This window comes from Geotrypetes seraphini, chromosome 5 (genome assembly GCF_902459505.1).
Source record: "Geotrypetes seraphini chromosome 5, aGeoSer1.1, whole genome shotgun sequence".
Taxonomy (NCBI): Eukaryota; Metazoa; Chordata; class Amphibia; order Gymnophiona; family Dermophiidae; genus Geotrypetes; species Geotrypetes seraphini.
In genome coordinates this window covers 134,375,919-134,402,548 of record NC_047088.1, presented here as the reverse complement: position 1 = coordinate 134,402,548, position 26,630 = coordinate 134,375,919, and the positions used below count along the sequence as shown (strand labels likewise).

At 43.8% G+C, this 26,630-nt stretch overlaps 1 protein-coding gene across 6 annotated transcripts in view; it reads left to right on the top strand.

The window, feature by feature from the left end:
• Positions 1-26,630, top strand: part of AGAP1 (ArfGAP with GTPase domain, ankyrin repeat and PH domain 1) — a 1,748,840-nt gene that overhangs the window by 1,352,852 nt on the left and 369,358 nt on the right. The gene's annotated exons all lie outside the window — the stretch shown is intronic.

The following is a 26,630-nucleotide window of genomic DNA, read 5'->3' as shown; positions in this document are numbered from 1 at the left end:
GGCAAGTTCAACCTACGCTGGCAAAAGAAGTCACCCCCAACCTAATTACAGAAGCGAAAACACAAAAACAATAACCAGTCGTGGTATTATAAACCCAACTGAATTCTGGACTGATTACGAATTATGACCCATAACCAAGGAAATACAGGATTTCCCAAAAAGATGGGGAAAGTTCAGTAAGGAACTATTAGACCAATTGGCACTATGCCAAACATACAAAAAGAAAGAGAGAGAGCCTTAAATGAGTGGTTCGATTCAGAACTATTAACTTGCAAACAGAAACTAAGAAAATTTGAGAGAATCTGGAATAAAACAAACAAAGAAACAGACAAGACAAACTGGAAACAAAAAATGAAAAAATACAGAACTCTGATCAAAGAAAAAAGCACAAAACACTACGCACATAAAATAGGTACATCAAAAATAAATAGTAAAGAACTGTTCAAACTAGTAAAAACAATAACAGAACATAAGCAATGCCTCTGCTGGGTCAGACCTGAGGTCCATCTTGCCCAGCAGTCCGCTCACGCGGCGGCCCAACAGGTCCAGGACCTGAGCAGTAATCCTCTATTTATACCCTTCTATTCCCTTTTCCAGCAGGAAAATGTCCAATCCTCTCTTAAATCCAAGTACTGTATTCTGCCCTATAACGTCCTCTGGAAGCGCATTCCAAATGTCCACCACATGTTGGGTAAAGAAGAACTTCCTGGCATTTGTATTGAATCTGTCCCCTTTCAACTTTTCCGAATGGCCTCTTGTTCTTTTATTTTTTGAAAGTTTGAAGAATCTGTCCCTCTCTACTCTCTCTATGCCCCTCATGATCTTATAAGTCTCTATCATATCCCCTCTAAGTCTCCTCTTCTCCAGGGAAAAAAGACCCAGTTTCTCCAATCTCTCAGCGTATGAAAGGTTTTCCATCCCTTTTATCAGACGTGTCGCTCTTCTCTGAACTCTCTCGAGTAATGCCATATCCTTCTTAAGGTATGGCGACCAAAACTGGACACAGTATTCCAGGTGTGGGCGCACCATCGCCCGATACAGCGGCAGGATAACATATTTCGTCCTGGTTGTAATACCCTTCTTGATTATACCTAGCATTCTATTCGCTCTCTTAGCGGCCGCTGCGCACTGTGCCGTCGGCTTCATTGACCTGTCCACCATTACCCCCAAGTCCCTCTCTTGGGTACTCTCATTCAATAACATCCCTCCCATCGTATAGTTGTACCTCGGGTTTCTGCTTCCCACATGCAATACTACTCCGGTCCTGAAAAAGCACAACGAATGCACTCCATCTGCTCAAACCCTAGTCAATGTCTTTAAAAATAAAATCACTGACCTAAGAGCAACAATACCTATGCCCAAAACAAACACAGAATTCTATTTTGGACCCCACGAACAAGAGTCCAGAGCAAATACACTCTGGGACCATTTCGAGTTCCCAAACTGGCATCAATTCTTAACTTTGTTCAATAAATACACAAAATCAAACTGCTTACTGGACGAATGTCCCTCTAAGATCATGAAAGTTGTTCCACCTGACTTGGCTAACAACTACTCTTACTAACGGAATATTGAATGAGGACATGGGATACATACTGATCACCTATCCCCAAAGATCAGAAAAACTCAATAGCCCTGACATCCAACTACAGGCCTATAGCAAGCATCCCCCTATTCACTAAGCTACAGGAAGGATTAGTCAACTTGGAATTAGTGAACTACCTAGATAAATTTTACATTCTTAGTGAACATCAATCAGGTTTCAGAAAAGGATACAGCACTGAAACAGTCTTAGCTTCCATCCTAAACCACCTCTATGCCCTCTTCAGCAAAGGTATAAGTGCTCTGACTTTACAACTAGACCTTAGTAGTGCGTTCGATCTAGTAGACCACAAAATAATGCTACTATGCCTAGACACAATGGGGCTCTCAGGAAAAGTAAAGAAATGGTTCCAGGAATTCCTAACAAACAGATCATACCGAGTGGCCAGCAACGGGAATTACTCTAACCCATGGAAAAACCTCTCGGGGGTTCCCCAAGGCTCCCCACTATCACTTACACTATTCAACATTTACATCTCATCCTTAGGCCATCTATTACAAAAGTTAAACTTAAACTATTATATATATGCAGATGATATATCTATCTTAATCCCCTTAAATGACATAACAAATGAAATTATAGATCACCTTTCTCACATAATAACAGAAATCGAAAAATGGACAATCGACTTCAAACTGAAACTAAACACAGAAAAGATAAAAGTCTTCCTGGCAAGCCCCAAGGACAAAATTACCAGAACATCATTACAATTAAACGGCCATGAATACCCAATCTCCAAAACCATAAAAATACTGGGAATCACACTGAACACACACCTAACCATGGCTGACCACATGAACTTAGTGGTGAAAAAATGCTTTTGTACACTATGGAAACTAAGGACCATTAAAAAATACTTTGACGCTACATCCTTTAGATTACTGGTGCAGTCTCTGATCCTATCAATTCTGGACTACTGCAATATCATTTATCTAGGTATCCCAAAGAAAACTACAAACATTAAGAATAGTGCAAAACACTGCAGTTTGCTTGATCTTTGGATTGAGGAAAAATGACCACATTAGCCCTTACTACAAAAGGTTGCACTGGTTGCCAATGGAGGCGCAAATACTATTCATGTTTGCCTGTATTTGTCTCAAGCAGGCCTGGGTCCTAGCGCCTTCTTACCTACTACCACATTTCATATTACACAACCCCACACGACCAACCAGAAACTGAAACATATTTACATACCCAAAGATCACAGGCTGCAAATACAAATCCTTTCTGGACAGGTCCTTCATGTTCCAAGCAAGCAAACAGCAGTCTTGGCTGGGAAATTACATTAATGGAACCAGGCTGACCTACAGCACATTCCGGAAAGCAGTTAAAACAGCATTATATGACAAATTCATCTCCTAAACAGAAGCATCACCACTTACTAAGTTATATTTTTCCTCTGACAATCTCGATGTAATATGCTGTCCTTTTATCTATTTCTTATGTAATAAGTTGTACCCTCACTTCTTGCATTCTATAATTCGCTGATTGTCCAGCCTTCTTCGATGTGAACCGCCTAGAAGTCTTTCGACTGTGGCGGTATAGAAGAATAAAGTTATTATTATTATTTTCTTACTGCTGGATATGTATAGAAACCTAGTCCTGGAAAGACCTCTTTGCTAGAGCCTGGTCTGAACATGTTTGTTGTTGTCTCATGTTTGGACTACAGTATTTATTGCTTCTTTTCTGTGCTCTTGATCCTTATTCTATCTTTTGGCAACCTCCTCGTTCCAGTACCAGGATTTGTTCTAGACTCTAGCTTAGATCCAAATCCAAGACTCCTTGGTGAATGTTACTGGCTCTTACTCACTGTTTTCTCCTCAAACTCCTAGGTCTTGTGTGGTTAAAGCCTGATGACCACTGATATCAGAGGGTTTAACATGAAGAGAAGATGGCTGCTGTAGGCAGAAGCCCACATATACCTTCTCCAGGCCTGGAACCATATTCACTGGCAAATATGTTCATGGACCTTCAGTCTGTCTGCTATTCCTGCATTTTTCTAATTGATGAGCTCCATTAAAAGGACAGGCTGACCATCTAATTTATCTGACCTGGAAGGTCCTTTTCTTGGTGGCTGTCACTTCAGTATTCAGTGAGCTCCAGTCCTTAGTGACTGATCTACCCTATATAACATTTTTCAGCAATAAGGTGATTCTGTGCATTTATCCAAAAACATCCTTCCTCAGGTGGTATTGGATCCTGCAAATGCTTTTCATCAAAACACATACTCATGTCAAAGAACATGCCTGTCATACTTTGGATTGCAAAAATTGTATGCTTTCTATTTGACATAGACTAAAGCCCTTGGAAAGTCCACCCAGCTTTTTGTTTCTTTTCATGCTAATAAACCTAGAATTGCCATCGCTAAATGCACATTTTCAAACTGGTTTAACAGCTTTATTTATTTACTTAGTACACTTAATTAATCATATCACCAAAGTTCACTACACTCTGCTGGCCTATGATGAAACAGACCAATTAAATAGAAATTTCTTAGCCCAATCACAGTTGCCAGGGAATAAAAAAGAAGATAACAAAAAATGAACTAGCACAATGCATGGAAGCATGTAGACTTGAACATATATAGATTGCATACATAACTTCACTTGCAAAAGCTTAAAAACAGAAAAAAAACCACTCAGACAACTCGGGCCTAGATGCACTAAGAGGATCGGTAAGACTGAATGGGTCTGCTCCGATCTGATTTTTTGACCCATTCAAAAAGAGCTATTGAAGTACAATAAGGTTTGCATTCAAATGATTCACATGGAGGTTTGTCGTAATCCCCGACTCCCCCGTCCAATTGATGGCTGTGAGAGCGACTCACACACATACGCAGAGCTAGCAGGGGAAGCCTGAACAGTTGAGAGGCAGGAGAAAGACTCCTGCCTCTCAACTGTTTGGGGCAGGAAACATTTTTTTTTCTCTAATTCTTTATTTTTGATCAGGAACATATAACAAGAAAACAGCCAAAAAGACTGAGTACAAAGCATCAAACCAAAGAAGCTCAATACAGCCAACATTTTTTTATAACCACCCCAAACCCATATTTATCTACAAGAACCCAGAAAACAGTAATCAATGCCCTGACCCAATCCACCCCCATGTGCCCCCTTCCCCTTCCCCCAAGGAAAACCTGAGCCCCATAAACCCTGGCAAATGAGAGCAAAGGTGCGAACGAAAATCCGTCAAGAGCAATACTTTTCCCCCAACCCCTCCACACCCCTAATCCCCTATCTCTTGCCCAGGTCTTCCTGTTCCACTTCCATATACCTCACCCACATGTCCAAGAATTGTGGCCATCAACGGGACAACAGAGCCGAAAGCCTATATTTAACACACACCACTCCCAACCTTTCCCTCATATTCCCCAATGTAGGAGCACCACTCTTTGTCACTGTTGAGCCAAGACCAATCAAGTTTCAAGTTTATTTAAAATTTGATTGATCGCCCTATCATATATTCAGGGCGATGTACAGTAGAGAATGACACGGTGGCGGTTACCCGCGGCTAGCCGCGTTTAGCCGCGGGTAACCTGCCGAAACGGGGAACAAAAAATAGTGGCCTCTGCGGGACGGGGACAAGGCCATTCACCGCCCCATGGAGCGGTGAATGGACATGTCCCCGCAGTGAGGCAATCAAGATTGCGCGGTCCCCGCCATCTCCCTCCCTCCACCTCACCTTTGAATTGAAGAGCAACCGCCGGTTGAATTTCTGCCAGTCCGTGTGAAGAAAAAAAAAAAAGTCTCTCCTTTTCTCCTGCTCTTATCGCCATGCTGCAGCTACTAAAGCCGACAGGAAGTCTTTCCGACATCAATTCTGATGTCGGAGAGGACGTTCTGGGCCAGCCAACCGCTGCCTGGCTGGCCCAGAACGTCCTCTCCGACTTCAGAATTGAGACGGAAAGAAGACTTCCGGCTTTAGCAGCTGCAGCGTGGTGGTAAGAGAAGAGGAAAAGAAGGGAGGCTTTTTTTTTTTTAGCGGCAGGGAGGCAGCAGGCTGGCTTTGGCTAGGGAGGGAGAAAGGTAGACAGGCACAGGCAGGCAGGCTTCGGGGGTGGGGGTGGGGGTAGGACAAAGTGTGGAAGGCAGTGAGAGGGACATAGGAAGGAGGCACTAGGGGCACTAAAGACATGGGAAGGAGGCACCGGGGGCACTAAAGACATGGGAAGGAGGTACTGGGGGCACTAAAGACAGGAAGGGGCACTAGGGACATGGGAAGGAGGCACTGGGGCACTAAAGACATAGGAAGGAGGCACTGGGGGCACTAAAGACAGGAAGGGACACTAAGGACATGGGAAGGAGGCACTGGGGCACTAAAGACATGGGAAGAAGGCACTGGGGGCACTAAAGACAGGAAGGGGCACTAAGGACATGGGAAGGAGGCACCAGGGGCACTAAAGACATGGGAAGGAGGCACCGGGAGCACTAAGGACATAGGAAGGAAAGAAGGAGGAAATAGAAAGGGACAATTATTGGGCCTGAGTGCAGAAAGAAAGAAATGAAAGAAAGGATACACAGACAGAAGGAAACGCAACCAGAGACTCATGAAATCAATCACCAGACAGCAAAGGTAGGAAAAATGATTTTATTTTCAATTTAGTGATCAAAATGTGTCAGTTTTGAGAATTTATATCTGCTGTCTATATTTTGCACTATATTTGTCTATTTTTCTATAGTTACTGAGGTGACTGAGCTTGCGGAGATGGGGCGGAAACAGGGTTTTAAAATTTTAGTCCTAGTAGTTTGCCGGTCCACAAAATAATTCTTTTATTTCTGCTGGTCCACGGGTGTAAAAAGGTTGTAAAACACTGATGTAGAGTATGCCGGCTTTCTTTTTCGCCCAGCCGCATGCGTTCAAAAAGCCGCGCTCGCGTTGATCAATCTTCTCCTCTCTTGCAACTTCCTGTTTCCGGTTGCGTCAGAGGAGAATATTGAACAAATGAGCACCCCCACATGCGGCTGGGTGAAAAAGAAAGCCGGCATACTCTACATCTAAGGTGAGATGGAGGGAGGGAGATGGCGGAACACTGCAGTCGGTCGGGTGTCTGCTGTTTTTGTATCACTGCCTGCCTGCGCTCACGTTCCAGATCCTCCTGCATTTTTAGTGTCAATCAGCAATTGACCTGATTCGAGCTATAGGTGAACATGGGGGACATGTCATTGAAAGGGAGGACAAGTTAATTGATTTATTTTATGTTCTGTTTTTACTACAGGGCAGAGGCACTGAAACAGATTCTCAGTGCAGTAGTAGTAGTGGTAGAACTCTCTTCTGTCTTCATGGTGTTTCGCAGTACTGAGGCTTATATGGATGCTGCGGGGATGGTGACGGGGCGGTGAATGGGATGGCAGTGGCGGTGACGGGGCGGTGAAAGGGATGGCGGTGATGGTGACGGGGTGGTGAAGGGAACGGCGATGCAGAGGATGGTGGGCCGGGGACGGTGCAGTGACGGGGACAGATTTTTTCCCCATGTCATTCTCTAATGTACAGTTCTAAAAATAGTTTATAACACAGCTGCTATAAATGCCAGGCTCATCAGTTTATCCTGAGAGGATGTCAGTCCAGCTAATCCCACTCCCAATAACACCCTCTCCACTTTCATATCCACAGGGATCTGAATAATTCTATTCACATAATGAAACACCTGCTCCAAATATCCCCAGATGGCAGAACACTCCCACCACATGTGATAAAAGGTGCCCCTGTCAGTACATCCCCGCCAACATACATCCCTAAGCCCAGGGGACATTTTAGTAAGTACTACAGAAGTAACATACCAGCGCACTAAGAGTTTAAGAGTATTTTCCACTAAAAGAGGGGCCTGCGCTATATGGTAAAGATGCAGCGTAAGAACTCCCCATTCTTCCATAGTTAGCTCCTTCCCCAGATCTTGCTCTCAGGCCCTCATATAAGAAGTCTTCTCCCTCCTTCGAGTGCAGCATGTGATAGAGCTGGGAAATACATCCTCTTATCACCGGGCATCCCAATCCCCTCTCAAACCCCGATTGATTCGGAAAACTTTTTTTTAAATGGAGATGCCTACTCCCTCCTGGCACCATATGCTCTCCTCCCCCCCCAAGTACCTTTGTCTGTTGGAAGGAGGCGCAAAGCATGGTCCCTCCTCCTTCAAGGCCAGCCAGTCCTAAATTGTGGGCCTTCCCTACTTGGTGCATCATTTGATGCACGGGGAAGGACCCAACGCCTTGATTGACTCAAACACCTAAGTCCCCTCCCAAGTCAAAGGGCCTTAGGTATCTGAGCCAATCTGGGCCTTAGGCTCCTCCCCCTGTATCCTATGTGATGCACGGGGAGGGGCCTAAGGCCCAGATTGGCTCAGATGCCTAAGGACCCTCCCAAGTGGGAAGAGCCTTAGGTGTTTGAGCCAATCATGGCCTTGGGCCCTCCCTTTGCATGACATGATTCACCGAGGAGGGAAGGCCTACAATTTAGGATGGAAGGCCCTGAAAGAAGAGGGACCATGCTTCCCTCCTCCTTGCAACGGACAAAGATATGGGAGGGAAGGGTTCAGGGAGCATCCGGTGGCAGGAGGGAGTGGGCATCCCTCCTGCCTTTTTGGGGGGGGTGAGGGTAAGGGATGGTTTGGGAGGGGGGCCTCCGTTGGCAGGAGGGAAGGAGTTTCCCTCATGCCAATTGAATCAATTTTTTACTCCATCAAAAATTACAAAGACTAGGGGACACTCAAAGAAGTTACAGGGAAAAACTTAAAACCAATAGAAGGAAATAGTTTTTCACTCAGAGAATAGTTAAGCTCTGGAATGTATTGCCAGAGGTTACATAGTAACATATAACATAGTAACATAGTAGATGACGGCAGATAAAGATCCAAATGGTCCATCCAGTCTGCCCAACCTGATTCAATTTAAATCTTTTTTTTTTTTTTTTTCTTCTTAGCTATTTCTGGGCAAGAATCCAAAGCTTTACCCGGTACTGTGCTTGGGTTCCAACTGCCGAAATCTCTGTTAAGACTTACTCCAGCCCATCTACACCCTCCCAGCCATTGAAGCCCTCCCCAGCCCATCCTCCACCAAACGGTCATTCACAGACACAGACCGTGCAAGTCTGCCCAGTACTGGCCTAGTTCAATATTTAATATTATTTTCTGATTCTAAATCTTCTGTGTTCATCCCACGCTTCTTTGAACTCAGTCACAGTTTTACTCTTCACCACCTCTCTCGGGAGTGCATTCCAGGCATCCACTACCCTCTCCGTAAAGTAGAATTTCCTAACATTGCCCCTGAATCTACCACCCCTCAACCTCAAATTATGTCCTCTGGTTTTACCATTTTCCTTTCTCTGGAAAAGATTTTGTTCTACGTTAATACCCTTCAAGTATTTGAACGTCTGAATCATATCTCCCCTGTCTCTCCTTTCCTCTAGGGTATACATATTCAGGGCTTCCAGTCTCTCCTCATACGTCTTCTGGCGCAAGCCTCCTATCATTTTCGTCGCCCTCCTCTGGACCGCCTCAAGTCTTCTTACGTCTTTCGTCAGATACGGTCTCCAAAACTGAACACAATACTCCAAGTGGGGCCTCACCAATGACCTGTACAGGGGCATCAACACCTTCTACTGACTACGCCTCTCTTTATACAGCCCAGCATCCTTCTGGCAGCAGCCACTGCCTTGTCACACTGTTTTTTCGCCTTTAGATCTTCGGACACTATAACCCCAAGGTCCCTCTCACCGTCCGTGCATATCAGCTTCTCTCCTCCCAGCATATATGGTTCCTTCCTATTATTAATCCCCAAATGCATTACTCTGCATTTCTTTGCATTGAATTTTAGTTGCCAGGCATTAGACCATTCCTCTAACTTTTGCAGATCCTTTTTCATATTTTCCACTCCCTCTTCGGTGTCTACTCTGTTACAAATCTTGGTATCATCTGCAAAAAGGCACACTTTTCCTTCTAACCCTTCAGCAATGTCACTCACAAACATATTGAACAGGACTGGCCCCAGCACCGAACCCTGAGGGACTCCACTAGTCACCTTTCCTTCCTTCGAGTGAATTCCATTAACCACCACCCTCTGGCGTCTGTCCGACAGCCAGTTTCTGACCCAGTTCACCACTTTGGGTCCTAACTTCAGCCCTTCAAGTTTGTTCAACAGCCTCCTATGAGGAACTGTATCAAAGGCTTTGCTGAAATCCAAGTAAATTACATCTAGCATATGTAAGAGCGGATAACGTAGCTCATTGGTCTCAAACTCGCAGCCCGGGGGCCACACGCGGCCCACCAGGTACTATTTTGAGGCCCTCAGTATGTTTATCATAATCACAAAAGTAAAATAAAACAGTTTCTTGATCATATGTTTCTTTGGGTTTGAGTTTGAGACCACTGACGTAGCTGGTTTTAAGAAGGGTTTGGACAATTTCCTGGAGGAAAAGTCCATAGTCTGTTATTGAGAGAGCCATTGCTTGCCCTAGATAGGTAGCATGGAATATTGCTACTCTTTGGGTTTTGGCCAGGTACAAGTGACCTGGATTGGCCACCGTGAGAACTTGGGTGTGGTTCCGATCTACGTTTCTCTCTCTTCCTCCCCACCCCCGGAACGTCACCCATGTGTTTCACCGACATCATTACATTGCTCATCATCACATTGCTCCCACAGATGTCTGAATCTGGGTGGGCACCTCCATCTCCCCTTTCCCTTTCTCTTCCTCTTCCTGCCAGCAGGAACAGGTGGCATCTTGTCATCAACACTATTAAACTGAATTCCAGTTCATTTTTACTCAGTCTCTGCGGCAATTCTCCCCATGGTCTCTCCAGTCCACTTGTCTCTTGGAAATAGGTCACTTCGCATACCTCCTCCATTGAAATCTCTGGTCCTTGGTCTCCCCATTATTATGTAATCTTTTTGCTCCACATTTCGGATGCCGTTTTTGTAACCCTGGTCCCACTTCACAGCCAGTTCACGGGCTACGGCTAGCTCTTCAGGTCGGTAACCCAGGGCTCACAAAAAGAATTTTTAAGTGGGGCAGTTCTTTACAAGTCCTCTCAAGCTTGGGCATAGGCTGGGGTCTTGACTTACTCTGGTAGGCTGAAGGATCACAATCGCAGGTCTCAATCACAGTCATTCAGTCCTCAAACTTAGCTGCTTGGCAAAGGAATCAAGTTGAGACTCAGGCAATTGATAACTGTAACTGTTAATTTAACTTGATTGAAGATTAAATGCAAAATGATTTACAATTTATTCAGGTATCCAGATTTTAATCAAATCTCTCATAGGTAGATGGTATAATCCTTTCACACACTCTGAGCTCTCCTTGTAATCATGTCTAAAAAATAAATTTTTTCTCCTCACTTTTGATGAACCTTCTAGGCTCTCTCTTTCTCCTCTCTGGTGTCTGCTCTGTTTCAAATGTTAGCTTAGACTTTCTATGGCTCTGGCGGAAGATCGGTGACCCGTCAATTGTGCGCAGGGCAAAAGCGCTCCAACAAAGACGTGCTTACAATCACACGCAGGATGTATGCGTGCCGCCGGTCCCAACGCTTTAAACCCATTAAGTTAGCACTGTTAGGGTGTGTGTGTGTATGGGGAACCCCCACTACATGTACGAGTCCTCATGCTCCCGTTACGGGTGCGTATGGGGGAACCCCCCACTCTACTGAAAAACTCCCAAACTCCGAAAACTTAATGGAAAGTGTACTTGGAGGGGTTCACCCCTCCAAACCACTTCCCAACGGGAGCATGAGGACTTGTACATGTACTGAGGGGGTTCCCCCCACACACCCCTCACAGCGGAAACACACTTTAGTTACGGAACTGGAAGATCAGGTTAACCAAATGCCTTGAATTCACTCCTTCCTCCCTTTTTATACTCCACCCCCTTCCACAAAGACAAAAGGGGCATCTTTACTATCTTTACAATTCTTTACTATCTACATATTCATGCAACTCAGCGACTCCCTGAAAAATCATATAACCTCCACTCTGTAGCAGAGGCATTTGTCGAGGGATGTTAAACCTATATTAGAAATTTTCTCCTATCAAAACTTCACAGCCAGTTGTGAAATGATCTATCAAATGCACTGTTTTATCAGCTTTTTCTACTGTATATTTACTGTGAAGTATCTCATCTGTAATCCACTGTACCTAGACTGTAATTATCAATCTCTCATCCTTAGGTATTAGTTCACCATTCTTAAACGGTCATATGTCCATTTTTGATTGTGTAACACTTCATTTCCTACTGTATATGTGGATATGCTACCTGTTTTTCTTATCTAGATTTTTAGATTGTTTTTTCTTTTCTTTTGAGAATTCTGTTGATTTCTTGTCCATATGTACTGGTGGATTCTCACTCATTCCTTCTACACGTTGGAATGCTTTCCAGACTTAATAATGGAGCCAGATTTTTGGTTGTTTTCTTTCATACCGTATATACTCAAATATAAATTGAGAGTTTTGTATTATCAGCATATATAAAAATGGCCCAAAATGGGGGGTCTTGGTTTATATTTGGGTCAGCACTGATCTGCCCCCTCCCAAACCTGTTGCAGGCCTCTGCTGGGCCTGCCATGAGACCTTACATGTTGCTTTCCTATAACTAATGTAGTTCTACCCCTGTTACTTTTGTATCAAGTTAATCCTTGTTTGATTTTGCCTATAATTTTAAGATGTAATATACTGATTATGTTTTTATCTTGTACATCGCCTAGAAGTTTTATAGGTGATATCATCAAATTTTAAATAAACCTGAATCCTTCCATCTCCTGTCCTAGCTGACTAATAACTTTTACCTCCAACCCCCTCCCTGGTATACCTTTTAAATTCCTGGTGGTCCAGCAGTGGGCTGGGACAGCAGGCAACCCTCCCTCCTTCTGTCCCATCTGATTCCAATAATTTTTACCTCTCTCCCATCTCCCCTGCGTACCTTTAGAATGTGCGATGGTCCAGTGGTGCACTTTGGCAGGAGCAACCCTTCATTCCTGCCCATGCAGAGCCGCTAGCTGATTGGCTACCATGAGAACTCGCAGCCAATCAGCTAGCGGCTCTGCATGGGCAGAAGCAAAGGAAGGTTGCTCCTGCTGAAGTTCACTGCTGGACCACCAGGAATTCTAAAGGTACGTGGGGGAGGCAAAAATTCTTAGACAGGACAGGAGGCAGCAGGGATCCCTGCTGTCCCGACCCATTGCTGGACCACCAGGACTTACGGCAGGCCTGGTGGATGCCTGCAAGGCATTGGGAGGGAAGAGGGGACAAGGTACAGAACCTGACAGGGCAGGGAGGGAGGGGGGGGGGGCTGGGCACAAAGACTGGCAGGTCAGGGGAGGAAGGGAGTGAGGGGGGTTGGATGCAGAGCAGGGAGAGAAGGGGAACCAGGGTGCAGAGCCTGGTAAGGCACTGCACTTGAAAATTAACCCCTCCCAACCTAGTCTATTTTGAGTCAACCTTTTTTCCTCCTTTTTTCCATTTATATTCAAGTATATATGGTATTTAGACACTTGTGTGTTTGATACTTTTAAGTAGGACTGGATATCTAACTCTGGGCGGGAGGAGGAATTAATTCTATAAGGAGCTGCCTAGATTTAGGTGGCAAAAACAAGCATAAATGCTGTTATTGTATTCATTTACATGTGTATGTGAACGTGAGTAAATGGCCAATTTCCAGCTATGTTTTGTTTTGTAAGTATGAACCAATAATTGATAGAGTATACGTTGCAGGTGGATATTGCCATGGACAATAAGCACATTTATGGACAAGGATTATAAAATACCATAATCTATGTGCATTCTTTCACAATGTGGGCACCAGCTTTTGCATCTAAAATAAAACATAGCCAATTATTTGATCTGTTATGCTAGTATACCATAAAGAAAAAAGTGCATACATTTCTTATATAATAGGCTCCAAACAGGCATGTTCTCAGAGCCCATTTATAGAACTACCTTCCATATGTATAACTGATATATGTATGGCCCATTCCTCCTTCAGTTCAAATAAATTATCTCATAGGAATGGACTTCTCTTGTTCATACATCCATTTTTTTTCAGGATGTTTGAGGCCAGTCTTCAGTTCCAAAGCTGTATGAGAGTACGGAAATTTCAGTTGATTAATAGCTTATTCTGTGCAGTTAAAGGAATTTTAGTCTCCTGTAATATTCTTTACTGAAATTTTCTCTCGGTAATTTATGCTTTATTGCTGGTCTTCTACCCCTAGCTATTTGAATACATGTTCTTGTTTAAGTTCCTTATATCATAGTTATGTCACAGAGAGATGTTCATTTTTGCTCAGTTTTCCTTCAAATCATCCTGATATTACCTAAGAAGATTTTTGCTACATAGTATTTTTGTTCTAATCGTTGAAACTATATGAACATAAGAATTGCCATACTGGGACAGATTAAAGGTTCATCAAGCCCAATATCCTGTTTCCAACAGTGGCCAAACCACGTCCCAAGTACCTAGCAAGATCCAAAGTAGTAAAACAGATTTCATGCTGCTTATTCTAGGAATAAGCAGGGAATTTCCCCAAGCCATATCAGTAATGGCCTATGGACTTCTCTTTTAGGAAATTAGCCAAACCTTTTTTTAACCCCGCTAAGATAACTGATTTCACTGCATTCTCTGGCAACAAATTCCAGAATTTATATTTTCTCCAGTTTGTTTTAAATCTACTACTTTGTAGCTTCATCGCATGTCCTCTAGACCAGTGGTTCCCAACCCTGTCCTGGAGGACCACCAGGCCAATCGGGTTTTCAGGCTAGCCCTAATGAATATGCATGAGAGAGATTTGCATATAATGGAAGTGAGAGGCATGCAAATCTGCTCCAAGCATATTCATTAGGGCTAGCCTGAAAACCCGATTGGCCTTGTGGTCCTCCAGGACAGGGTTGGGAACCACTGCTCTAGACCAAGTATTTTTGGAAAGAGTAAACAAGCGATTCACATCTACCCTTTCCACTGCACTAAGTATTTTATAGACCTCTATCATATCACCCATGGGCCATCTCTTTTCTAAGCTGAAGAGCCCTAGCTGCTTTAGCCTTTCCTCATAGGGAAGTCATCCCTTCCCTTTTATCATTTTTGTCACCCTTCTATGTACCTTTTTGAGATATGGAGACCAGACTTGCACACAGTATTCAAGATGTGGCCATACCATAGAGTGACACAAGGGCTTTATAACATTTCCACCTCTTCCTTTCCTGATAATTCCTAACATTCTATTTGCTTTCTTAGCTGCTGCTGTACATTGTGTTGAGGCTTTAAATATGTCCTCAACGATAACAACTGGATCCTTTTCCTGGGCAATGACTTGTAATGTGGAACCCTGCATCATGTAACTATAGTTCGGGTTCCTTTTTCCCACATGCATCACTTTGTACTTGCTCACATTAAAAGTCATCTGTCATTTTGCAATTTTTCACAATCCATCAAGCCCAGTATCCTGTTTCCAACAGTAGCCTACCCAGGTCACAAGCACCTGGCAAGATCCCTGTTTCAGCTTTAGTTGGTAATATTTTCATTGTATTAAGTATTGTTTCCGACTTTTCAGTAGAACTATTTTTGGTTTTCTGCAAATGGTTTATTTTTATCTCTCTTTACTGTTTTCTACAAATCTCTGTAGTTCTTGTATTTTGGCTGCTACATAAATTTATTATTTGAACATATGAATTTAAGGACATCTTCTGCTATTTCAGCAGGTTTTATTTTGATCTTCTGATTCTAACTCATTATCTTTACTTATCTTAATTATTTTCAGATAGCTATCTATAAAGACATCTCTGTATACAACACTTTTATTTTTTCCTTGGTGCATTTTTTTCTTTTCCTCATGGTCCTATTGCTCATTATTACATGATTTATTTCAGCTGCATCAAGAGATGGCCTCTTTGAATACGCTATAGCTTTATTAATATTCCTTATAGTACTCTTTATTTTAGTTGTAAAATTCTGTTGATATAATCTTTCCTTCTGATTCTCAAGATATTCATCTATTTCCACAGAGGCAGGAGTTCAATAATCAATTCCTCCACCTCCAGGTCTTTACCATGCCTGTCTTCTTCAGTTGACCTCTTGGCTTGTTTTTCCTTATCTCACTCATGCGTTTCCAGAACTTCCCTCTCCATCTCTATATCAGTCTTCCTTCTAGTGCTCCTTTCCAAACCCCCTCTTTCATTTTTTTCTGGTAAGCTTATTTAGATCTTTTAATTCTCTCTTTATATCAATTCTTTTGGTTGTACTCCTTTCCAGGGCCGAATTAATGGTTAGGCCCAGTAGGCATGTGCCTAGGGCCCGAACTTGTCAGGGGGGCCCGGAGAAGAAACAAGCAGCAGATGACTCCTAATTTTTTTGTTTTCAAACAGCGATGGGCCCCCCTTCCAAGGGCATCGCCCCCCCACCCAGCATCGGCAGCAACCGTTCTGTTGCAAGCGGTGCTCAAGCCAAAAGCTTCCCCTCTGATGCAGCTTCCTGTTTCCGCCTGGGCGGTTCACGTCAGAGGGCAGCTGTAGCCGAGCAGCAGCACCACTTGGAACAGAACGGTTGCCACTGAATCAGCAATCCCAGCAATGCTCTCCCGGCTGCATGCGCACAGATCGCCGGCTCGGACCATCCAGCTGGAGGCAGCGCATGTGTGGCAGTAGCAGCTGTTGCTGCTGCCCCCTGACCTAACAGTAGTGTGGGTGCAGCTCCCGGTCACTTGTGCTCCTCACTCATTTTACGCTTAGCCTCTTCCATCCTGGAGAGCCCTTAAACTGATGGCACCACCAGCATGGTTGTCATGGCAACAGAGGAATTGAGAGACCAGATCACTTAGGTGGGAGAGGAAGAGACTAGATTGCCTGTGGGGTGGGGTTCTTATGCCCACCCACTTGGATTTCTGGCTACCCAAAATTGGGTGTCGGGGAGAGGGTGGAAGAGAGATGGGGAAGATGCTAGGTGGGGTAAAAAGACAGAGAGAGAGAAATGGGGAGAAGGTGGAAATTCTGCATATGGATAGGAGGACAGGGAGAGGGGAAATGCATATGGATAGAAGGGAAAAAGTCTGCATATAGAGGGGGAGGAAGGGAGGGAGCAAGGAAGAGGGGAGATGTATTGCACATGAAGAAAAGGAGATACCAGACCATGGAGGGACAGGCAGAGATAGAAGAGAAGCAGAGGAGAGAGATGCTAGGGCATGGGGGGAGGGAAGGAAAGGAGATTGAGATGCCAGCCATAAAAATGGAGAGGGGGTGAAGCTGAGATGAATCGTGTACAAAGGAGAGAAGGGGCACAGGATAGACAATTTATTGAAGGGAAATAGAAAGAGGGAAGATGCCATATGGCAGAAGGAGAGGGTGGACACTGGATAGAGAGGGCAGACAGTGGATGGAAGGAAGAGAATGATGAGAAGATGAGGAAAGCAGAAACCAGACAACAAAGTTAGAAAAAAATTTATATTTGTTTTTGCTTTAGGATAAAGTATTATTGTAGCTGTGTTGATAATCATTTATTAATAGAGAGCTTAGAGATATAAATGGGATGAAATTGAGTTTGGAGGGTAGTATGTTGACTATACATGCTAGGATCAGAGCATCAATGATATCTGTGGCTGGCGTACAACTATGGAATGCCTTGCCTGTTATCCTGCGGTTTTGTGTGAGGAGGATGAATTTTGAGAAAATGCTGAAAACTCAATTATTTGCCAATGCCTTCTTATGCTAAGGTGTATTTCAGTTGATAATCACCTTTTAGAATTTTTTTGACACCAATGTATGATTTAAAGTTTGATTGTATTTCTGAATTGATTGAATTTGTGCTCTGTCCATGTTTATAACAGGGACGATTAATGATGTTGTTTAGATATGTCTACGTTATATGTGATAATTGTAGGGAAACAATGTTTTATGCATGTGATATGGAAACCACATAGTTGTATGCGGTATATACATTTTTTAATAAATAAATAAATAGAAAATGGAAATAAGGTGAACCTGTTTATTGGACTAATTTTAATACATTTTTTTATTAATTTAGAAACCATAACTCCTTTCCTCAGGTCAGGACAGGGATATTGCAACAGCAGTATAGTTTACTGACCTGAAGAAAGAGGTTTTAATCTCAGAAAGCTAAGTGAGAAATGCATTAGTCCAATAAAATGGTGGGCACTGAATTTTCTTTCCGCCATGCCCCATGCCTCCTACCCAAATGCAAAATATAAATTGGTGGGCTTCCCAAAACCCTGCCAGCTGAAGATCTCTTCCTCTAGGAAGGAAGGGTGAATTTGGTCAGAGATGTTTGGAGGTTGCATAGAAGAAAAACTGTACACTGGCACTGGTAATGTCAAATTTGTTTGTTTTTAATTTTAAAGTAAAAGAAATAAAGTGGAAATAAAGAAGTAAATAAGAAAATGGGTAAATAAATGGGGGCATGGCAGGGGGGCGAGGCGGGGGAGGGACCCAGTGGACTTGTGTGCCTAGAGGCCCTCGATGAATTAATCCTGCCCTTCTCCTTTCCTTATCTCCTCTTCCTGCCTGCACATCAGCCTTTCTTCTGGTGTTCCTTTTTGAACCTTTATTTCTCTCTCTACACCATTTTTCCTTATTGAGTTGCATTCTGAGGCCCCTTCTTCTTTTCTGTTCTTCTCTTACCTTTTTTTCTGATCCTTAAACTAAATCTCTTTCACACTCTTTTTCTGTAGAAGCCCTCAATAGTTTTTTGACATTACTTCCACATATCTTTTCTTTGATCTTAATTAGGAATCTTAAATTTGCCTCAGTTACTTTTTGCAGCTTTTCCTGTTGCAATATGTATCCCAGGATAAGCAGGTAGCATATTCTCACATATGGGTGATGTCAACCATGGAGCCTGACATGGACAGTGCAAAAGAGTACTGTCACTTTAAAAGTTTCAAGGCTGCCTGTCCCGCACATGCACAAATGTATTCCTGCTCAACATTGGCTCACGGGACCATCAGTTTTCTGAGGAGCTGAGAAGCTGTTTTTTGGACATTCTCCAAGCGTGTAAAACTAACATTTTTCAGTGCCTCCCTGTTCGTTTTTTCACTTATTTCTTTCATACTATTTCATTTTATTGTTTTTCTTTTGTTCCAGTAAACTTTTTTTGATTTTTTAAATCAACTTTTTGTTTTGGGCCTTCGGACTTATCTCAGCCTGTTTTTAGACTGGGAGCATTGAACCTTTTTCAGGTTACCATCTATCTACTTGACCTCCCCAGATCATTGAGTCCTTTACTTAGTATTGTTGATGTTCCCCTAGATGTGCACGGTTCCAAGCAGCTTCAAGCGGTGCACTCGGTATAACAGGACAGTTTCAGCTACTGCAGTGGCGTACCAAGGGGGGGGCGGGGGAGGTCTGCCCCGGGTGCACGCCCCAAGGGGGTGCACAGGAGAGAGCTGAACAGGGACGATGGGGGACCCATGAGGATCCCGCGGGGTTAAATACAACTCGAGCCGCAAGGCTCATCTTCTGTTCCTACCTGCCCTGCTGTGCACACATAGCTGACTAGAAGTCTTCCCCGATGTTAGTGCTGACGTCGGAGGGAGGGCTTAAGCAAAGCCCGCCCTTCGAAGTCAGCGCAGACATCGGGGAAGACTTCCGGTCGGCTATGTGTGCGCGGCAGGGCAGGCAGGAAATGGAAGATGAGCCTCACGGCTCGAGCTCCATTTGGCTGAGAAAGTTGCTAAGATGAGGGCTGGGAGGCAAATGCATAACATAAAAGGGGGGAGGGAGTGCATTTTTGGACACAAGGCATGAATGAACATGGGAGAGAAGATGGAGGAAGGGAGGGAAAGAGATGCTGAGATGGGGGAGGGAATGCGTTTTTGAACACAGAAGGCATGAACTTGGGAGAGAGGATGGAGGAAGGGAGGGAAAGAGGTGGGGGAGGTGCGTTTTTGGACACAGAAGACATGGACTTGGAAGAGAGGAAGGGAAGGAAAGAGATGGTTGTGTACACAGGGAATGGAAGAAAGGAGAATTTTTGGTCATAGGGAGGGAGTGAGGTACAGATGAGAGAGAGAAATATTGTGGTGGAAAGAGATCAGTGGGACAGATTGAAACGGATGTAAGAGGGAGGAATGCTGGACTTAGCGGTGAAGGGAATGGAGGGAGAGATGTGGCATGGTGTTGGAGAGGGGTGTTAGAAAGAGAAATGTTGAGCATGAGACTGGTGGGCAGGGAGAAAGATGAGAAAGGGATAAATGCTGGACCATGGTAGTAGGAACCAATGGACAGCAACAGAAGAATTTACAGAAGATGGGAAAGCGGAAAAAAGAAACTGGGACCAACTTTATGGAAAAATAAGTCTCCAGACAACAAAGGTAAAAAACGGAATTTATTGACTAAAATATGTTAGCTTTGAGAAATGTATATAGCAGATGTCTTTGTATTGTGTTCAAAAGGAAAGGAAATGCATTTGTGGTTTTATTTCTACAGTGCTGAAGTACTTGCTGACCCTTGCTGTGACTGGTGGGGATCCCCAAGCACCGCCACAGAGGACCTCCTCTAGAGACGGCCAGAACTCCCCTCCACCAAGCACAGCAGTCGCTGGCAACATCCATGAGCCACTGAGGTGCCAGCATCTGTGACTCAAGGACGCTACTGCTGCCTGCCAAGCTTGGCAAAAGGGACCCCCGGCCAACTGCAAAGGAAGTCCTCAGCTGACACTTGGGGGTTCTCATCAGCTGAGTATTTATATTTTATATTTACATTAGAGACTCTGGTAGAAACCCATTTAAAAAGTATGTATTCTTCCCAATTAATATTTCCAAATTAATAAAGTATGTTTGCTTATTTGTAAATGGGTCTCTACCAGAGCCTTTAATTCAGTAGCATAATTAAATGAAATAACTATTTCTAAAGTTTATAGGGACGGGCGGGGACGAAGGGGATTCCTCACGGGGACGGGTGGGACTTCTGTCCCTGCGCAACTCTCTAGTGCACAGCCGGCCACCCTCCCTATTCTGCCGCTGCTTCTTTCCTTAACCAGCAGCAGCCGCAGTAAACAGGTGTGTCCGCGGGTGCTCACTGGCGTTGCTCATCATCTGGCCGGCTCCCCTGCTGAAAGCCGCAGGTGTCCGCTCCTCGCACGATCCGCAACTGCATCATAAGCGTTCCCTCTGACGTCAAGACGTCAAGATCTGCAACGTGACATAATCAGGCTCGAAGAATGGGCATTGACATGGTAGATGAGGTTCAATGTGGATAAGTGTAAAGTGATGCATGTCAGTAACAAAAATCTCATGCACGAATACAGGATGTCTGGGGCGGTACCTGGAGAGACCTCCCAGGAAAGGGACTTGGGAGTTCTGATCGACAAGTCGATGACGCTGTCCACGCAATGTGCGGCGGCAGCAAAAAGGGCAAACAGAATGCTAGGAAGGTGATCACGAACAGATCAGAGAAGGTTATCATGCCGCTATACCGGGCCATGGTCCGCCCTCACCTGGAGTACTGCGTCCAGCACTGGTTGCCGTACATGAAGAAGGACACGGTACTACTCGAAAGGGTCCAGAGAAGGTAAAGGGGTTGGAGGAGCTGCTGTACAGTGAAAGATTAGAGAAACAGGGCCTCTTCTCCCTCGAGCAGAAATTGAGAGGGGACATGATCGAAACATTCAAGGTCCTGAAGGGGATAAACTTAGTAGATAAGGACAGGTTGTTCACCCTCTCCAAGGTAGTGAGAATGAGAGGGCACTGTCTAAAGTTGAAAGGGGATAGATTCTGTACAAACGTAAGGAAGTTCTTCTTCACCCAGAGAGTGGTAGAAAGCTGGAACGCTCTTCTGGAGGCTGTTATAGGGGAAAACACCCTCCAGGGATTCAAGACAAAGTTAGACAAGTTCCTGCTGAACAAGAGCATGCGCTGGTAGGGCTAGTCTTGGTTAGGGTGCTGGTTTTTGACCAGAGGGCCGCCGCGTGAGCGGACTGCTGAGCATGATAGACCACTGGTCTGACCCAGCAGCAGCAATTCTTATGTTCTTATTGTTCTGATTGCAACACGACAAACGTGATATATATTATCACCTGCCCTTGCCACTTAATATACAGTATGTGGGGAAAACAAAATGCATGATTTGTACGCAGTTCATAGAACACCGAAGCTGCATCAATAGAAACATCTTATCAGCTCCACTAGTGGAACACTGGATCAATTTAGGACACGAGACATCTGATCTACAATTTTTTGTATATAAAATTATTTACCCAAGACAGAGAGAAGGTGACCTAGATACAATTTTACTACAGGAAGAGCAAAAAACATTTTTGAACTTCAGAGTATCCATCCCAGTGGTTTGAATACAGATATAGACTATACCTTATTTATTCAATTTTCTGTACCATTCTTCCAGGAGAGCTCAGAATGGTTTATTCAGCTACTCAAACATTTATTCAGCTACTCAAACATTTTTCTCTGTCTGTTCCGGTGGATTCCCAATCTATCTAATGTACTTGGAGCAATGGGGGATTAAGTGACTTACCCAGAGTCACAAGGAGCAGCATTGCACCCCACTGTCTTTTTATAAACCATTCAACTCACCTTTCATCATCAAATGTCATTCACCTTTGTGATATATATACAGTGGTTTTGTATCTTTTGAAATTTCGCTATGCTTCATCAATAGTTCATGTAATTTATCATTGTTTCTGCATATGCTTTTACTTGTGCATATGCTGTGGTTCTGTTATACATACCATGCTTACTATGTTTATGTTACTTTTCTGCGACACCCACAAAAGAGTGCACACGCCAATAGAACTGGGACAGATGATTCTTTTTTCACTTAAAAGACCTGACACTGCCAGTGTTTCGGCTCTTGGCCTGCATCAGGGGTTGTTTACCATGATCTGCACTCAACAATCTGCACTCAACAAACACCTTCTTCTCATGAAAAGCTTTTTCTGCACTCAACAAACACTTTCTTCTTATGAAAATACAGTATATATATTTCCAAATAATTCTGTGTTATATCTAATTATGTAATTCAGTTAAATCTTTTAATATATTGCAAATGCCTCTAGCCTTTATGGATCTAACTTCTAATCATATAATTTGTAATTCCCTTTAAATCTATACAAGCGGGCTGTTAACACAACATTGTCTGTCTGCACCCGGTCCATTCCACATAAAGTTTTTCAACGAAATCATGATGTCATAGAATCATCCTCTTAACTTCTTCACCCCGTGTCTGGCTTTTGTTTATTCGTGACTCTGTGCTATATTGTACACCCCAGTTACCTTGCTGTTTACTACACAAGTAAGTGCCTGGCATTTATTTTCATTATTCCTCCTCAGTTGTCTGGTGGGCAGTGAAAAGCCTTATTCCTGAACCCATGGCAAATAGGCCAAACTTTTCCCCATTCTTGCGGTTTTGCCGCGGTTTACCATGGGAAACAGTCACCTTGTCATTCTCTAATTCAGAAGCTGAGAGAAGTAGCCTCTACTGTGTGGCAGGGACAACCCCAACAATCTTCTTTGTTAGACTGATCTCTTACTTTTCTTTTTTTAATACTTTTTAAAAAATATTTGTTACATACAAAAAGAAAACAGGAAAATAAAACTTTTTTCACTGATACAGTCCATATTGAAGCCGCTTGATACCTTAACAAAAGTAATTTCAGTGGTACCTCGGTTTACGAGTGCACCGGTTTGCGAGTGTTTTGCAAGACGAGCAAAACATTTGCAAAATCGGCGCCTCGGAAACCGAGCGCGCCTCGATTTGTGAGTGCTCCCCCCGCTAACCGGCACCCTCCCCCCCCCGCGATCCGGCACCCCCCCCCCCATTGGGCACCCGCCTGCCGCGATCTGAGGTCCTCCAACCCACCCGAACCCTCTTCTTACTTCAGTGTAGCCTCCGCACCGGCACCAGCATGTCCTGCCGGTGCGCGAAGATCTGCCTCCTGTGCTGGGCCTTGAGCATGTGCGCATGCTCAAGGCCCAGCACAGGAATCAGATCTTCGGGCACCGGCAGGACATGCTGGTGCCAGTGCGGAGGCTACACTGAAGTAAGAAGAGGATTCGGGTGGGTTGGGGGACCTCAGGTCGTGGCGGGGGGGTGACCGATGGCAGCGGGGAGGTGCCCGATGGCGGCGGGGGGGAGGGTGCCGGTTCATGGGGAGGCCTTCGGGGGGGGAGCAATGCCGGTTCTCGTGGGGGGGGGAGCAGCGCTGCTGGCCTTGGGGGGGGGGGTGGAGGATGGGAACCTATCAAAGCGAGTTTCCATTATTTCCTATGGGGAAACTCGCTTGGAAAAACGAGCATTTTGGATTACGAGCATGCTCCTGGAATGGATTATGCTCGTAATCCAAGGTACCACTGTATATAAAACAAATCATATTCTCTATCAGGAACAGGCTTAGCTGGCCAATTTTATCAATTGTCACAAATTGTTCTCAACCAAAGAATCATTTATGAAACTTTCAATAAAGGTTTATCTTTAAGGAAATATTCTGAGTGGGATCCATAAATGCATATTTATCACTTCCATAGGCTATCAAACATTTAAGTTTCAAGTTTATTAGGTTTTTATATACTGCCTATCAAGATTCTCTAAGCGGTTTTACAATCAGGTACTCAAGTATTTTCCCTATCTGTCCTGGTGGGCTCACAATCTAGCTAACGTACCTGAGGCTATGGAGGACTGAGTGACTTGCCCAGGGTCACAAGAAAATTTGAGGAAGAAAGTTGCTCCCACTGCCAAAACCCTAGGTTTAAGCTGTAGGAACAACTTTCTCCTAAGCTGATTCTGCCTGGAGACGTCAGGAAACACATTCACTCTTTGACCACAAAACAAAGTCTGTTATTTCTCAAAATACAATTTTAGAATAGCCTGCTTTTAGAATAGCCTGATTCCAGAAATTGCTAAATATCTAATCTATCTGGGGCTACCATTCTATCCAGTTCTCCCTCTTCTCCTGCTTCCTTGGAGCTCCTGGGAATGTAATAAAAATTATCTGGCAGAAACTTATCTACCTGGCTATACTATAAAATTTCCTTCATATAAATCCTCAAGAGCTCCAGTGGAGCTAAGTAATGAGAGATAGGAAAATTCAGGAAAGGAAGATTTTTTTACTCTCATAAAATTTTCCATTTTCTCCATTTTAACATGAAGCATTGTGCTATCCTTAATGCTGGATACAGCTGTTTTTTGTAAAGTATTTACCGAGATATCCAATTTATCCAGCTTATTTTCCAGTAAAGACATTTGAGTTTCATGGTCTTTCACTTTTAAGGTTATATCTCAGGAAAACTGACACAATTTTTACACAGTACCTTGTAATGAACATATAATCTTTTTTACCGTCAACCAGACATCATTTAAGGTAATTACCCTATCTTCAGGTAGCACAATACTATCTGACTCCATTACCATCTGGACAGGAGTCAAAGACTGTGCTCCTTGTGACAAAGAATGAATAGGATCTTTACTTTCAGTTAGTTCAACTAAATTTTCAGAAGGCATTACTGCCCCATCTTTGGAAGCACTTCCTGCTTTCCCTACCAAATTAACTGTAGGTTGTGGAGGAGGTGAAGGTTCCCCAGAGGACAGGGAGACCGACTGAAAAGATAAAGTTACCTTTTCTTCCGTTGATGGTAGGCTCATGGGCCTAAGATGACGGTCTATTGGCCCCATAGCAAATACGGATGATGAAGAAATGATCTTGCCTTTCCTCTAGCCCATGATGTTAATTGCTAAGAGTCCCCTGCTCACTGCTCCTCATGGCTCTGAAGGGGCTCAAAAGGGACATGTCCTGCACCTTTTGCTATGCCCCTTTGGACTTGTGGCCTCAGGCTTGCATCCATAGGCCGCATACTATGGCTCCCCAGGCCTTTTAAAGAGGCCAAAAAGACCCTCTCCAGCTCCATAAGTGGCGGGTGATTAAGGGGAATGCCTGCCCTGATTTTTCTCTGTGCTTTAGACACCAGGCGGCTCCCTAGACTGATCTCTTTCTGCTGACATTTAACATGTTACTATCTGTCTTTCTATCTGTTTGCTCAAGTGCAATCAAAGCTATGCATGATATGAAGATTAAAGGATATGAATTTATGCCTTGTGTATTTTATTAAGTATGTTCTACTGTAAGTTGCTTTTGTTAAGGCAGAATATAAATGTGCTAAATAAATAAAAAGAGGTGCCTGGAACATCGGTAACAAGTTGGTGAGAAAATTGGGTCTTGCCACTCAAAGATTAGCAGCAGTGATGGCAAAAAAAATCAGTACCGTGTTGACCCCAACCAGTGTAAAACAAAAGAAACTAATTTAAAAAAAACAAACCCATGGCTTTGTGATCTTCAATATGATGCTGGGGACCCAAACCCTGACAGCAGAAGAAGGAAGAGAATCCATGGTTATGGCTGGAAACATACAGCATGCCAACACAGCGTCCCACAAAAAGAGAGAAAAAGCTGTGGGCAAAGACTAATGATTTGATTTCAGGAAATCCAAATCATGACAGACAGCACTGAAGGAGTCAAACCTGTGATGAAATGAAATAATGAAAAGCCTAGTAGCATAAAATGGGTGGAGGGGAGACTGCAAGCAAAGTGGGATGAGAAAGGATGTAACTTTAATAGAAAGTGCCACAGGGATGGGAGACAAGAACAAGCAGAAACAGATAGCGTGGAAGAAATGTGGTCAACTTTGAAAACCACCATACAGGAAGCGACAAACCGCTATGTTAAATTAGTAAGTAAACAACGAAGGAACAATAAGCCGAAGTGGTTCACTACAGAGATTTCGGCCCTTATCAAGGAGAAGAAAAAAGCATTCATCTCTTACAAACAATCAGGGAAACAGGTCTCTAGAGCAGACTACTTGACCAAATCAAAAGCCGTCAAAACGGCAGTCAGGGAGGCTAAGTTTCTCATGGAGGAGTCTCTGGCAAAAAACATCAAGAAGGGAGATAAATCCTTCTTTAGGTATATCAGTGACCGAAGCAAAAACTCAAGCGGGATTGTACGTCTTAGGAAACCAGACGGAGACTATGTGGAAAAGGATTCGGAAAAAGCCCAACTATTAAATGAATACTTCAGCTCAGTCTTCACCCGAGAAGCGCCGGGGCTT